The sequence below is a fragment of the Ischnura elegans genome, chromosome 1 (assembly GCF_921293095.1).
Source record: "Ischnura elegans chromosome 1, ioIscEleg1.1, whole genome shotgun sequence".
Taxonomy (NCBI): Eukaryota; Metazoa; Arthropoda; class Insecta; order Odonata; family Coenagrionidae; genus Ischnura; species Ischnura elegans.
This window is the reverse complement of record NC_060246.1, coordinates 128,246,305-128,261,447: the sequence shown is the minus strand read 5'-3', so window position 1 is coordinate 128,261,447 and position 15,143 is coordinate 128,246,305. Positions and strand designations below refer to the sequence as shown.

The following is a 15,143-nucleotide window of genomic DNA, read 5'->3' as shown; positions in this document are numbered from 1 at the left end:
CGGTGGGATCGGGCTCGTATAAAACTGTTGGCGGGAGGCGACGGCAGCAGGTTACCGCCTAACAAACGATCTGATCGGGGCCACAAGTCATAGAGAGCGGGAGCATCGGGCCAGATAGGGCGGTTCAGAGACCGAAAGAGCGATGGGGCTCATTGGCGAGGGGGCGGGACCCCGAGCCGCTTGTCCCGGCCGAGCCAAACACGGACCGCGCGCGGCCCAAAAGCATTGACCGGGGAGGATCCAGTGCTCCCTCCGTTGGACGACGCATGAACTCTGCGTGGAGCTTTGGAAGACCTATTTTTTTCTTAGCCTGCCCACCCTCCTAATTCGGTCCTAATCAGCCCTCATAACGATCAAGAGGCACACAATGAGCGGGCTGGAGATGGGTTCCAGGGGCATGAGGAAGATGGGTGGGGGCAGTGTCGGAAAGGGTGGCAATTAAATCCTCTTCCATCAAACCGGAGGAGGAGAGGGTTGCCGTAAATTCACGCCGATGCAGGACGATGAGCGACATGGCGATCGGGACACGGAAGGAGGGAAGGTACACGCGTGTCCCCGCCAAACATGATGGGTTCGCCCGGAGGGCATGACAGGGACATGCGGAAATTAGCATTTGACATTATGTCCAACTCATAAAGTGTATGCATTGAATTCTGCGGTGACATTTATGCAGTTTTTGGCGATGCACTGTAGCATAATTCGATATTATGTTCCTCGGGTGAAACAAAACCACGCTCAAAGCACATCAATCATTCAACAAATTAGCAAGAATTTTTCATGCGAAAGATCTGTTTGGAATCTATCATCCTCCACAGAAAACCAGTTTTTGAAAGTGTGGCTCATGTATCTATTTGCTCTTCATGCATATATTTGCGGTTTTGGAGTGATTTTTGGAGCTAATTGTATTCCAATTAAATTTCCTGTGTGAATCATGGCAGCAATTAAATTAAGATGCTAAAAATTACTGCTCAAAGCATATAATATTGTGAGATTACTGTGCAGAATTTTGTTTTTGAATTCATCCTCTTTCTTTGTAGTAGAGGTAAAAAAAAGTGTTCGCATAGCTAATATGTAATGTATTATCATGAATTAATGAGAGCGCAGTAATGAAATTAACTTTACGAAACTTAATATATAAAAGCAAGAAACATTCATGGACATGATTGGTTGAAAATATACTTCGCATTTGATGGAAATACCTACATACAAGTTTTTGACATATTTTCATATCATAAAACATTACAAAAACTGTCCATTATTCGGTTCAAACTTAGCAGTGGAATCTAGCCTAATTGTGGTTAGCCAATTAGTTATCAATGAATTAATTTAAAAATTCCAAATGATCATTCAGTCATTTATTTAGACCTTAATAAAAGCCTATTTAATTAAAAAATAATATTTATAGCCGACCAGCACGATTTCCAGCCAGCACGATCTTGGTAAAACCGTTGCAAGATATTGCTGAATTATACTTGAGTCTTCCTTGCATAATGATATTTTCCGCCTCCATTGAGTAAATGAAATTTTTGATGTCTTTCGTTTTAGCTAAATTTCAGCGGGTATTATTTCCTGAAGATATTGCCGTATTATAAACATTCAGATTGACAAAGCGATGAAGTTCAAATTGATGGTGCATATAACGCCAATTCTTTTTACTACTTTTAGAGCAGACCGTGTTAATACCACTGCTCAAATTTTGCGCGTAATACGAATAAACGTGAATACGTACCACAAGAATATTTTTGGTTTCTTGATAGTTTTAAATTCAGAACTTAACATAAAAGCCATTGGTCATTGCATCATATTCGAGGCAAAAGAAATCCACAGACATTGAAACTTGAACACCAGATACCGACAAGTTTGCTGAACGTAATAAAAAGAAGGAAGGAATAATACTATGATTAGTAGTTCATTTTGAATATAATCGACCTGAAATTTTTCTACACTCTTACTTTCAGACATGGGCGATGCATTATAGCATCATCATCAGACACTTCCTTCGGGCGGATCTCAATCTCACCATCGCACAATTAGTCACGCTTTACGGAGCACTAAAGACCAAGAGTAAGTACAATATTCTCTTACGAATCAAATGAAGGAAAGTTACATTAGAATAGGCAAACAAGATTTTTTGCCATGAGGTGCGATTGAAGGACTTCGTCAACGTTGTTATTACACTTAAAATTCAATAGGCTACATGAAAGTCATGAGTGCTTTTCGACTCATGACCGTAATTAATCTAACAACATGAGCTAACACCTAATTGCAATTGTATTTTAATATTATCGTAAGTATAATCATTCAATTTTCTAATTAATTCACGAGCATCAACGAATGTGTAATGATACTTGGACTCATAATCGTATCTTTCACTGACAAGTCAGCAATGGTGTAAAGGGAACCAACCTATAATTTTCATGGCGTAAGTACGTGGAAGATTCTATCAACTTGCCCATCAGTGGCCACAACAACGGCAATGAAACTTTGTTTCAATGGAGTTTGGCCGCTTGCCTCCTCAATCACGTAGATCGGGTGCGCAGTTAGTGCTCATTGCGCGACTGTTTTGCAGGGGAGCCGACGACGCCGCGGCTCCGCGGAGTGGAGTGCGGCCGAGGGCGTTAATATCGCGGGCGGCGGGCCGTGCAAATGGGCGCGCGGATGCGTGGCGAGCCAAGAGAAGAAGCGGCTGCCGCCGCCGCCGGAAGTTGAGGCGCCCGGCGGACGAAGTCGACGCCACCGCCGTGAGGAACGATCGGCGAGACGCGAATCGCTACCGGCTGCCTCCACAGCCGTCCCCGCAGTGCCCTCCGCAGATAGCGGGATCCCGCGGCGTTGAAAAAGCGGGCTAGGGTGAACGCTGGATCACGGAAGGCGGCTAGCGCCGCTAATGGTTCGTCAATGAGATATTTGTCCTCATGGAATAAAAGCACTTTCATTTTCACACACTTACGCCCATCAATACCTTCGGGTTTCTGCTAGAAAGTCTACAATTTGTACTTATAAACGTAGTGTAAACGAATCACTTTTGACACAGCGTACTAAAACGTATTAATATTTCAGTACCTATTAATTAAAATTTAAATCGGATAGGTAACACGGCTGAAGGCTCCCAAGGTACATACAATCATTAAGTATGTACAAAATGACAGACAACGACCGGTGTCGGCCGTTGAACCACATTAAGTTAAAAAAGCAATACTTTATGCTCAGCGTAAATACACTAATAAGCACTATTTTTCACTTCTTTTGGAAGACTGCAAGTCAATACCAATTTCACAACATTTTCCTACTATGATAACAGTTCTTTACCGCTAAACGGCTTTAAATTTCGATTTGTACAATTATTTATTGCATGATTGAAGACTAAAAGGTGGGAGAAAAGAGATAAATTAGATGTGCAATTTAACCTGAGATGGTAAAGTCGTCGGAGCAGGTAATACTAGAGTGCCAGCCAACCGAGAAAAGGTGACGTTGGCACAAACTTTCAATTACTTCCTATCCTACACTTGGATGCACGCCCATGCGTTCTTCCTTTATACTTAGTTGCCATGTACCGTCGTAGTCTGTCATAAGGATATAAACAATTTAGCCCTTTCGCTGCGAATAGTTCATTATTCACGCAAATCTTCTTGTGCGTACACTTTACACTGGTTGAATGGGCACATAGTCTCAGTTGCACGGAAATAAATGCGAGTGTTTAAAGTTTGTACATTAACGGTAATCACATGTGTTACTTCTTTCTTTCATCTATAACTTTCTCAAAATTCACTGATTACGACTTAATATCGAGTCAAAAATTCGGAGATTTGTTTCACTCCACTTACCTTTCAACTAACCTTTTCTTATTTACGTACCTACAACTTCACATCATTAAAAATTCCACAATCTAATGAGAAATTACTTGGATAACGTGGCAATATATTTTTTAACAAAAACTATGTTGCGGTTAGAATGAAAAAGAAAATCTCAGGTAAAGTGCTGCGCCGTTTTCAAATATTATTTTAGGGATTTTCAAGCAATTTTCCGACATAAATATCTAGTTAAAACAACAAAATGTATGAGCGTAATAAGCATAAGATATTATACATAGTTTTTCAGATATCTATCTTTGATTGCATGATTTTGTTTTACTTTTTCGGGAAATGAACTCAATTTTTGTAATAATAATGTTTATTATTGTTTTCTTGGACAATATTTAAAAACCGTTTATTAACTATATAGTGAGCATAGCAGAATATCAATGTATGATAATAAAAAAGAAATATTTAAAAAAGTATTCATTCAGAGGTATTGTCACGCCCAAAATCATCTTGGGAAACTAATTTTTGATCAATAGACTGATATTTATTTTTGATAGTGAATACTAGCTATGTACAGTTTTTACGACTTTTTATTTATGATTAGCTTAGCACAAATAAATGAAAAAATACCTTGATTCACATTGAAATTTGAAAAAACAGTTTCTGAAAGTTTTCTGAAAATAAATTTAACATTCAGATAATTGGCTCCTTAAGATATCTTCTAATAGATAATGCAATTTTAAAAGTTTATTTGTAAAAATGCTTTGCGTAATGACTTTGGTCAAAAATGAATGTGTCGGCTGGCGAGGATCACAATTTTTGTGTGAGAAGGATGCTATTTCGCAAAGAGTGGCCTTTGTTTATTCTTTGATTGTTTTCCTAGTACTATTCTTTGCAAATTTTAGAATTTTCATTTCAGCGAAAAATCAGAAGAAAATGGTAAAAATTTTTGTTTCAAATGAGAAGAGTCGCTCCTTAAAAATCTGTAAATATTCTGGGAATATCGCATTTTCAGCTGTGTAGTTCACAGTATCACGAGAAAAATTTTTCTGCTACTTTTATTTTGAAAGAGACCATATCAAACGTTTGTAATGAGCTTCTAAAAACGGCCATTTCGTCGAAACATCATAAAGGTTTGTCTTCAGTGAAATATCAATAAATATTTAATGTTTGAACAATAAGAACGAAGTAGAACAATTTTTTCTACCACCAAATGAGGTATATTTTATCTAATTAAAACTCACGGAAATTAAAATTATTTATGGAAGGAATTAATGAAATTTAATAGTTTAAGTATATGAATTAAGCGTACATAAAATATGAAAGTTCGCCTAATAACTTTGAAAAAAGCAATAAATCTTTGTTAGAACATTTCTACCTAAATTAATTTGTTCGATTTAGTTTTTTTCTAGTATTTCCTCAGAATGTACCTGAATTATTTATATCTGGTGCGCGCTGGTCATTTACTGGTGGATTCTCTATGAACTGACATGGAGAGGGCAAGCAATCATTGCATAGTGGGATTCCTTCATCATTCATTGCGTCTGCCCGGATGAAATACCCAGGTAAAGGCTTGTTGTATGCATCACTAATATAATTAGATCCCAATTAGAGTTTACACGACTTATGCTGATATACTTTTTGTAATTATTACTTATTGTTTCTTATTTATTATGCCCAGCAAACTTGGGAGTTAGGCATAAATTTTCTAGGAAAACTGGTGAAATTACGACAGAAGTGCTTTTAACATTTTTCCATTTAATTTGCAACTCAGGAGTGCCTTTTATTAGTTGCCTCGAATTTTGCAATTACTATCAATTCGAAACAAAATATATATTTGCTTCTCTGGAATATGTTATGCCATGATTTATCAAGGCGTAGATGTAAAGAGATTAGAGTATTTCATTGATAACCATAACGTTGCTTATTGAATGAATTTCGTAACTTACGTAAAAGTACCTGGATCTAACTACTCTAGATTAATTGGTGTAATAACTGATTTTTATATTGCTATGAATTTAGTAATGTATCTATAATCAAGCTGTTCGGCCAAATTTGATTTGTTGTAGAGTAGGAGCAAAGGCTGATGGGTGTTTTACGTCAATCAGTAGTATGTTAAGGTATCTTGATGTGCTGGAAAAAATATTTATTATTAAGAAATGACTAAGAGGGGTCACAGCAAAAATATTACTCATATCTTTAATTAACTCTTGAAAAAATAACGAGTTTTACGTAAGGACTGGTTAATTCCTCCACACTTTGTACGAAGTACGCCATCTGGTAGTAGAACAAGAGCATATGTTGAATTTAGATGGAGACTGATATTTTTCCATTGATAATAATACACTCAGAATTACCCTAGGCAATAAAACTTGTAGCTTATCCATCAAGGCGTAAAATGAAGGATAATTAAAATCTTTGAGTCAGTTGTAACAAGGAGTAGCAACAAAAGTTATAACACGTCCATTATCTGATTAAATGGCTTGATAAAGAATAGGTAGAATTAATATTTCCATAAATTGCACACACAGGGGAAATATTTTCTTGAACGAATTCCACCTTGAGGAGAATGGAGATGAAATTATTTTTTCGCTACCATTGTATTATGTTTCTTTCTTTCAGGCACCGTAACTGAGATCTTATAGCCTAAAATCTGTCCTATTTATCCAATTAGAAAGCTGTTTTTTTTCTGTCGTTTGCTACAACGGAAAACATTTGATATAGTGGGGCTATTTTATGACAGAAAAATTAAGTAGTTACGGATATTTAAAAGAATTACATGATGTATTTCATTTACTGTGTAAAAACTGTCTACAGAAATGTGGAATCTTTCATATACTTAATTAAAAGTACAGGCTGTCTTTTTACTGCTGAAAATTGCCCTCAGTATATGATTATATAGAGATAGCGCAATGAATTTTGATCAAATAAATCATCACATTGCCAATTGAATTAAGCTACTACAGTGATAAACAGGTTTTTAAGTTAAAGAATCTACACAACAAGAGAATGAGCGGCATAATCTACTTGAAAAAAATCATTCGCCTGAAATGCTTTAACCCTGCTAAAATAAGTTTTTTCCCTTCCATTATTTTCAATCATATCTAAATTGGATTTAAAATATAATTCTTTAAGCTTTGAGATTAACTCTTTTTGAAACTCCAAAATCAAAGCTTTTTCTTTGTTTGAATTGTATGATATTGATAAATATTGCCAACGATTTCTCCATTAGGAATCTATTTGGGTGATATTACACTAAAGCCGAAATATTTACTACTAAGTACACATTCAAGGGCCTCATAAATGTACTTAAGTTATTACAGATACATTTAAACGAATTAAACAATTTATTTTTAATCTTGTCCCTTACGTATTTTACTGTGAACTTGTCAATTACGAATTAAAGATATGCGGGCACAAGGAGATAAAGCAAATAATATTTTCAATCACTACCATCTTCAAAATACAAAGAATTTGACCCTCACTATAAGATCTATGAAGACATTATTAGAGACTTTCAAACTCATTAATTAATTTTGACTTAATTCCTAAGATTCATATAAGCAGAGAATTTTATGAGAGATTAGGGAAAATCTATGAAGAAATTTAACTTCCTAGTTCTTTTTGGAATTTAATGAGCAATATAAGATACCATGTCTTAAAAAAGGTCCTAATGGTAAAGTATTTAATTTAATATCTTCAAGAAGACTCACCTGAAGATAATTAATCAAAGAAATTTCGTCCAATTGGATTACTTTATTCCCGGGATTCGTTGCAAGGTAAGTTTACCCGACGGTTTCCAGGCTATCCAAGAAGCAATTAAGACGAAATATTAAGGATTCGCCGTAGGATTTATCACATTGCGAATGACACATCAAAGCAATTCCTTCGCTTTCTCAGACAGCTCAAGTGCCAACCTTTCCTCAGGTGCGCGACTTGGCGGAAGTGAACGTGGCGCTTCCAAATCTACCCCGAGTCGCGCTTTGCCCACCTATCCGAGCAACCATAACTTCCGCCTCCACTCCTACCCTCGGGGCACGCACATTAATGTCCTCCCTTTTTGCAAATGCGATAATGGCGAGATAGAGACGAAGAGGGTGCATCTCTGCTCCTGGTTTCACGGCCCGGCGGCGCACCCACCGGAAGGCGGGCCCGGGAAATGGTCGGGGGCGGTCGAAAGAGGGGGCAGGGGTGCTCTTCTGCCGGCCCCGAGGGCGGGACGGGAGAGGGTAGTACGCAAGGGACTCGGTGCGTCGCGGTATACGATGCGTGGCGTTGCCGCTCCGCAATTAGCGGGCCGCTTCCGGGGCTGGAGGTGCGGCGAAGATTGACGACTGTCCGTCGAGTCCGCGCCGCGCGGGGGATAAAGGATTCGTGCGGCCGTTAAAAGAGGCAAAGGGCTGTGAGACCCTACACTCATAGAAGAGAGATAAGGAAAGGGTTGAGATGGTTGGAATGAGTATGGTGGAAAACGGTGTGAAATAGCTTGCAAAAGAGTGGCAAATGTTATTTCGCAATTTACCTCACTCAGTTCCTCTACTTGTTTCACTCAGGTTCCTACATAGCCTGGCCCCAGAGGAGAATCTCTTTCATGAAAAAGTTCTCTTCCGGAAAATGATCGACAAAATGACGGCAATAAAACGCAATGTAGGATCACATCCACATAAATTAGCAAGGCCTTACAACTGCGCTGCTGCTTAAATAAGTAAAGCTCAATTCTTGACTGCATTCTAAAAACACATGCAGTAAATTTTTAGTTAACCGCAGATAATCACACTTAGGATTCAATCTTCAACTCTCGTGTGAAATTTAGTTAAAATATCTGACAGCCGCAACACTAGTCACTTGTGTTGAAACTTTTCATGAGTAATTTCCAAGATACATTCCAAGTTACGGTAAAACTGTCTCCCATATTTTGAATAGTTATATACGTTTTTCTTGATGCACTTAAAAAATAACGGCTCTTTGGAAATATGTATATATGAATTCACAGTAACCCTATGGATGGAAAACTTCGAGTATACGCAGTTTCAGAAGGAGTGATGTATATTGTAAGAGATATGTATATGAGAATAAGAAATATTGCATGAAGTATGACATCTAATGAATAGGTACTCAATATTCGCTAGGGGTGCATTCATAGCCAATTAAAAGGCATTTTAAGCATCATCACCATCAAACGAGCACAAAATACATTACATGTGAATTTTCGTTCGAGCGCAAGGTATGAAAGTACCACGCATTAAACTAGTCTGATTATAGCATGAATAATAATAGCTCCTTGAACATGATAATATTCAGACGAAAAACTGTACATACAAAACTTATTCATTACTTTTAGAATTATAAATTGACACTAATGATATTATTATTGTTATGTACCTACTGAAACGCAGATTTACACAATGAAATTTCCTCGAAGAAAAATATACTTAATGTAGGTATCTCAGAACAGAAATACGCCATTAAGTGTATCTCTTATGATGGAATGTGAACTTTGGACGGAGAAAGGTCAACTCCAGAAGTTCAAATTTGCTTTTAGTTCTGATAAGAGTGGCGATAAAGCCCACCACAGAAAACCCATACAGTTAGCGAAGCATCAATCTCAGAAATCAGACGTGAATTCAAATTAGATTAATAGCATAATTAATTTGAGATTATTTTTTCCTAAAAATTCGTAATTGCGGTAGTGTGGAACCGAGATTCTTCAACGTGTGTGGTCCGCTGCAATGACTCCATCCTAATTTTTTGTACATCGATAAAAATATTCCCTTACAATAATGAATAAAAGAGAGTTTATTCATAGTTATGGCAAAAGAACAGATTTAAAAAATCAAAAGGTATCGTCATATCAACAAATGGCAATTTTTTTGTAAAGGGATTAGGTTGTGTTTGACTGAAATTACAGCTATTGAGGTTCATTAGTCGGAAAGAAAGTTCAATCTGCAAAAATAAGACGAAGAGCTCTATTTCACTTGAATATTTGAATCAGACCTTTTGAGTCCTCTTTTTAACTGTTGTGAATGGAATCAAAGTTAATTAAATAATTAATATCTCCACATTAATACAATATGCTGTTTAGAAGAATATACAGTATAAATCTTTGCCCATTACCACGGATTATTTCGATAAAACTCTAATAGATTAGTCATAAATCAAATCCTATTCCATTTCGGAGTATTCAACTGCAAGTAGTGCTTTTAGGAAATAAAATTAAATAAAATTACTATATTTTAAAATTGAAAATGGGCTAATACAGTAATATAAAGAGTTGTAATTTTTTGGCGCGTATTTAGAGGTTTCAGCTCTTTTATGGCTTCAGCTTTTTTACTGTAATGAAATTTACACTATTCTCCTGTATAATGAAAATGTCCCCTTTTATTTCAATATGCTTACATATTACAATTGCATGTTATTGTGGAAGAATCATTATTATGCTCAATATCCAGGATTCAGAATAAATATGAGGGAATGACTTAAATAACGATCAATTCGGCCCTTGATGGGTCATGAAATCTCCATCGGCAGTACTAGTGGCAAAATATTTCTGGATTTTATCGTGTAACAGTCAGTAAATAAAATAATTTGAGTGACGATAGTCCTCATAAAAAGTGGTTTGTAAGTATGCATCAAGGAAACTTAAATAAGGTTAAAACCTAAGTTTTTGCCGTAATTTGGTATGTCTTGCGATGAGAGGAATTTTTAAAAATTGAAAGGATAGTATTCAAATGGGCAGGTTAAATTTTATGTTTATACTTGGTGTTTAGATATTATCCATTTATCAAGATATGTAAATATTTTTTTGTGTTTTACATCAGTTATTATTCTCAAATTTGCCTTCATTACATGTGATACCGTCGGCATTCACTAATCTTTGCACAGCAAATTTATAGCCTAAATGTATCAGTCAAGTGAAATTTGTTTACCTCATCATTATACTCATGCTAACATCTCAGATAATAAATAACTACTTAGGCATAATTACCATCGCCACTTTAGAGTTATTGTGAGTTAACAATGTTTCAAGCAATTTTCTTGGAGAGCGCATATAGTACGCATATCAAATTCAAATTGAATATTAATTGGTGGAATCCCTATAGTTCTAAAATACCTACGCCACATGCAATCGATAATTTTAGTCTCTTAGCCCATAGAATTAAGTATGGTGGATTAATTGATCAAGATGTGTACTGTATTCCTCCATGTACTCAAAATTAAGGCCTATGGCAAGGCAGGGCAAGTATAATACCAAAACAGCCTTTAAAAAGATTTATAGACCTTCTACACCATAGTTTGAGCATGCAAAAATTATTTTGCATGTTGAACAATAATTATCTGCAAACGTTGACTCATCAGTTTTTACTAGTTGTATACAACTTAAAAAATTAGAAAAATGAAATTTGTGTTATAAAATTGTATAATTCATAGTTTCAAGTATTTGACCAATTCTCTCATATAAGTAATAGTGTAGTTGTCCGCAAATAAAAACAAATGTATCACAAAATCTGCTAAGTATTTTTGATATGAATACTAAATATAATATTTCTGAAATTCATGGCAAAGAGCTGAAATACAAGTTCATTTACGAGGTTAGTATGGTAGCGTAAATAATGGAGATCCCAAAGTATTAAGTAAGTTTCTGTTTCACAAAATATGATGAGCAAATGAAAATTATGAAAAAAGTATGAAAAGATGATATGTAAACGACTTAGTAAGCCACATAAGGAGCAATAATTCAGATGTAGAAAATGAAACTTGGAATGGAAACTTGAATGCATGTTAGCAAAAATTTTTTGAAATATTGTGAACTCAGGGTAGCTAGCGAATGAAACATTTTTTCTGATACAGAAAAATATTCTGCTACCGTTCAGAATGTGTTTACCAATCAAATATTCAATAAAATTAAATTGAATTACTTTAGATTTTATCAAACTTGAATGCAGGAAACAACTCAAAAATATAGTATAGCGGGATAAGGATATGGAAGGGTCATTAGATAATTTCTTTAGGCAGCTATGAAAAGAAATACGATTAATTTCGTTGCATTCCTGAGCTATACCTGAGCATACCGTATAGCTAGCGCTTAATATTGGATTAAGTGACAAAACTTCCTCCATTACTGGCGTGCTCCAAATGCCGTGAGTCTATTTTTTGGCAGTCTTTCTCCCGATCACCAGAATACAGACTGCAGAAGCTTGCTAAAAACTTTGACAGCGAAGTGAATGATGAGCAAAACGTATCGTTTTGTAGGGGGTCGGGGCTGAAACAGTGGGAAGTATGTGGAGTACGGAAACCATGGAGTTATCCTCGCAATTACCACCTCGTTTCCAGCCCTTCACAACTTCCGGCCAAAGAGAGAATGAGATAGATACGGTGCGAGAGACGGAAAGAGAGCGGATGGGTAACTTATATATGGGCTTATCGGAAGTGCCACGCGCTCTCGGAGAGTTATGGGACAAATCTGTTTATTTATTGCCCCCTTCCACGTGTACCTCTCCCTTGCCTCCCCACAGAAATTACACACTCACTGACTCTACCCCTTTTTGCACTCCCCTGCCGAAAACGCGTGGTCCATGGAGAAAAAAGTGAGCCTCACTAATCCACCCCTTTCCTCGTTCAACCATAGCACGCAGCTTCCTCTGCCTATCTCCACCCCCTGTCTCCAAACGCCTGCGGATGGAACAGGCCCACAGGGAAAAAATCTCGATAGGCCTCCCTTGACCCAAACCCCCAGCGGACTCATAAAACTAATAAAGCCCCATTTCGACTCTTTTTTGTGCCAAGTATTTTAAAATACCCAGTGTCGATAACAATCAAAACATGGAAAGAGGATGTGGGAACTGGAACCTGTAACTGGATCTTCGCGCTATTTGAACCACCGAGCTCAACCCGAGCTGCCAAAGAAGAGGGTGTGGTCAATGTTGACATTCCTAAAAATTGGAAAGTTTTGTTTTTCCCTAAAGTGAGTGGTCGAATTCATAGGAGTCAAAGTGGTAGTAGCTATACCTGCCACCTTTCAGAACCATTCATTTCAGTATTTCCTTGCCAACGCAGTTTCCAGCTCCCTAATGTTTCCTAGATCTGGCGTGAGCTGAGCCTTTTCTGACGGAAACAAATCACGTCTCTTCTTTTCCCTACCACGCAACGCACAAAAGACTGCAAAGGGAAGGCTCGCGGTAGTTCGGCGGGAAAGGCCATCGAGGTCCACGCCCAGTAACCTGCTATTGTTGCGTTCGTTCCAGTAAATATCGCGGGCAAAATGTACGTATCTGACGGTTTGACGTGCACGAGAGGGTTACCACAACTTTTTGCCCCACAACCTGCTCCCTCCCCCCGGGTGCAGTCTTCAGTCTCGGCTAAGGGCACACGTGTGCTCTCAACCGCTTACCAGGAGAGGGTTTCTCCGGAGGAAGGAAACGCCTGACCTCCGCCCACCTCCGAGGTTAAGGTGCTCCGGCCACGACACCCACATAACTCGTTCCCTTTTACAAGACATGGGAGGATACACCCTTTTTTCCATGCCCTCTTCACACGCGGGGGTTGGCGAGGTCAATGGGTTTTGTCTTCAGGGGAAAGTCACGAAAGTGTTAATGCGCTTGCTACCTTCGAGGCGCTCGGAAAAGAAAAGGAACTTCAGCTAATGGGGTGGGGAAAGCAATTAGAATAAACGGGACACGAGTCTACGTCTCCGGGGAAGAAATGAATTTTCAGGTTTGAAAATGAGTTGTACGTCATTTGTAATATGTGATGAACTTATTATTTCACGCATATCATATTAGTAATTAATTAGCTCTGGATTAGTTAAATTTTATATACTTCACTTAGATGCAAATGAGCATAAAGAAAATAATCTTGTGAACAGACACCAACAAGTTTCCTCGCAGAGAATATAATTACGTGTTGAACATAGACCAATGTAAACAATTAATGCATTTGTCTCTCAAGGTTGTCAATAATGTGTAATATCTGCTACAACTGACAGTAAACCTAAAAATGTTTTAACACAAAAAAAAATGATCAGTCCAGATTTAAATGTGAATTCACTAACAACTTGTTCATCAGGGCTTCATACTAGTATTTAAATATACAGTATGTAAAATTTTTCCACGACAAGGTACGCAAGAAGATCTTGGTAGCCATAGAATGACCCTGATGGAGTTGACTCACCAGTAAAATTCGGGGATGAACAATGGGATGCTGTGACAGCCACCGCCGGTGGGTCCTCCTCCGTCCTCGGGCGTCGCCAATGGTGCAGCGCCGTCACCAAGACAGCGAGGTCCGGGCCTGGCGGATCGGCGGCCGAAAAAGAGGGCGAGTCTTCCGTTGGACAGCCAGAGGAAGAGGCGCTGTCCCCCTTCTATCGGGAGACGCTGACGGAGACGAGTCCTCAGGTGGGTTTCGGCGGCCGCCCTCGGGCCGGGGCAAAAAAATAGGGGGGCGACCGAGCCGGTCAGTGCCGGGGTCCTCCTCGGGTGGGGGTGGGCGACCTCGGGGTTTGACTCCCGCCGAATACAAATATACACCTCTTCTTCTTCTTCTTCTCCTCCTCTTCACTTCTCTCACACTCTTCTTAATCTTCCTCTCTCTCTCCCTCCCTCCTCGCTTCCTTCTGGCTGCTTCCGAGACACGGGAGAGCGCGGAGGGTTGTCCGAGCGAACTGGAGAGCAGAGTGGCTCTGTGCCGCCGCTGGTGCTTCTACCACGCCGTCTGCCGCTCCTCCGCTCTTCCTATCCCCACCGCTTGCTGTGGGGACATTGCGCGCGCGGAACGCCTCCCTCTATCTCCCGCTCTCTCTCTCTCTCTCTCTTTCTCTCTTGCTCCGACACCAACACACACGCACACAACGGCCGGACCGATCTCTCCGCTTCGCTCTTTCTCCCTCGGATCCCCCGAGCTTCTGCTCTTCTTCCCGAAAACTTTTGTCCGCCACACCACTCCCACACCCTCCCTCTTCTTCTTCTTCACCCTTTGTCCTCCCTCTCTCTCTATCTTTCTATCTTCTTACTCTTCACTCTCAACCTCCCTCTCTCACCTCCTATCCCTCTTGGCTCCTCGATCAACCCGACCGATGCACTTAAGCACACGACTCCCGAAAAATCTCGTGCGTTTTGTTTTTGTTATTGTTATTGGTGTCCGTGTCTTCCTCGTTCGCCGCTATCCTCTCCTCTCTCTCTCCTCCTCCTTGTCTCGCTAATGCCCGCGCTGTCTCTGGCGACGTTATTGCTCCGTCACACCGGCGCTGAAAAACCACTCCCGTACAATCGAGAGGTGAGCGCAGAGAGGGGAGTTAAACCAGACGTGAGAAATTCTGCCCGTCGACTGGCAATACGTGAGTTAAGTATT

General features: G+C 39.0%; 1 protein-coding gene across 1 annotated transcript in view; it reads right to left on the bottom strand.

Moving 5' to 3' along the window:
* LOC124169528 (homeotic protein antennapedia-like) overlaps positions 1–14,484 on the bottom strand; it is a 427,885-nt gene extending 413,401 nt beyond the window's left edge. The window contains exon 1 of the mRNA XM_046548173.1: positions 13,968–14,484. The gene's annotated coding sequence lies outside the window, so the exon portion shown is untranslated. The remainder of the gene's footprint in view (positions 1–13,967) is intronic.
* Between the last annotated feature and the right edge of the window lie 659 nt (positions 14,485–15,143).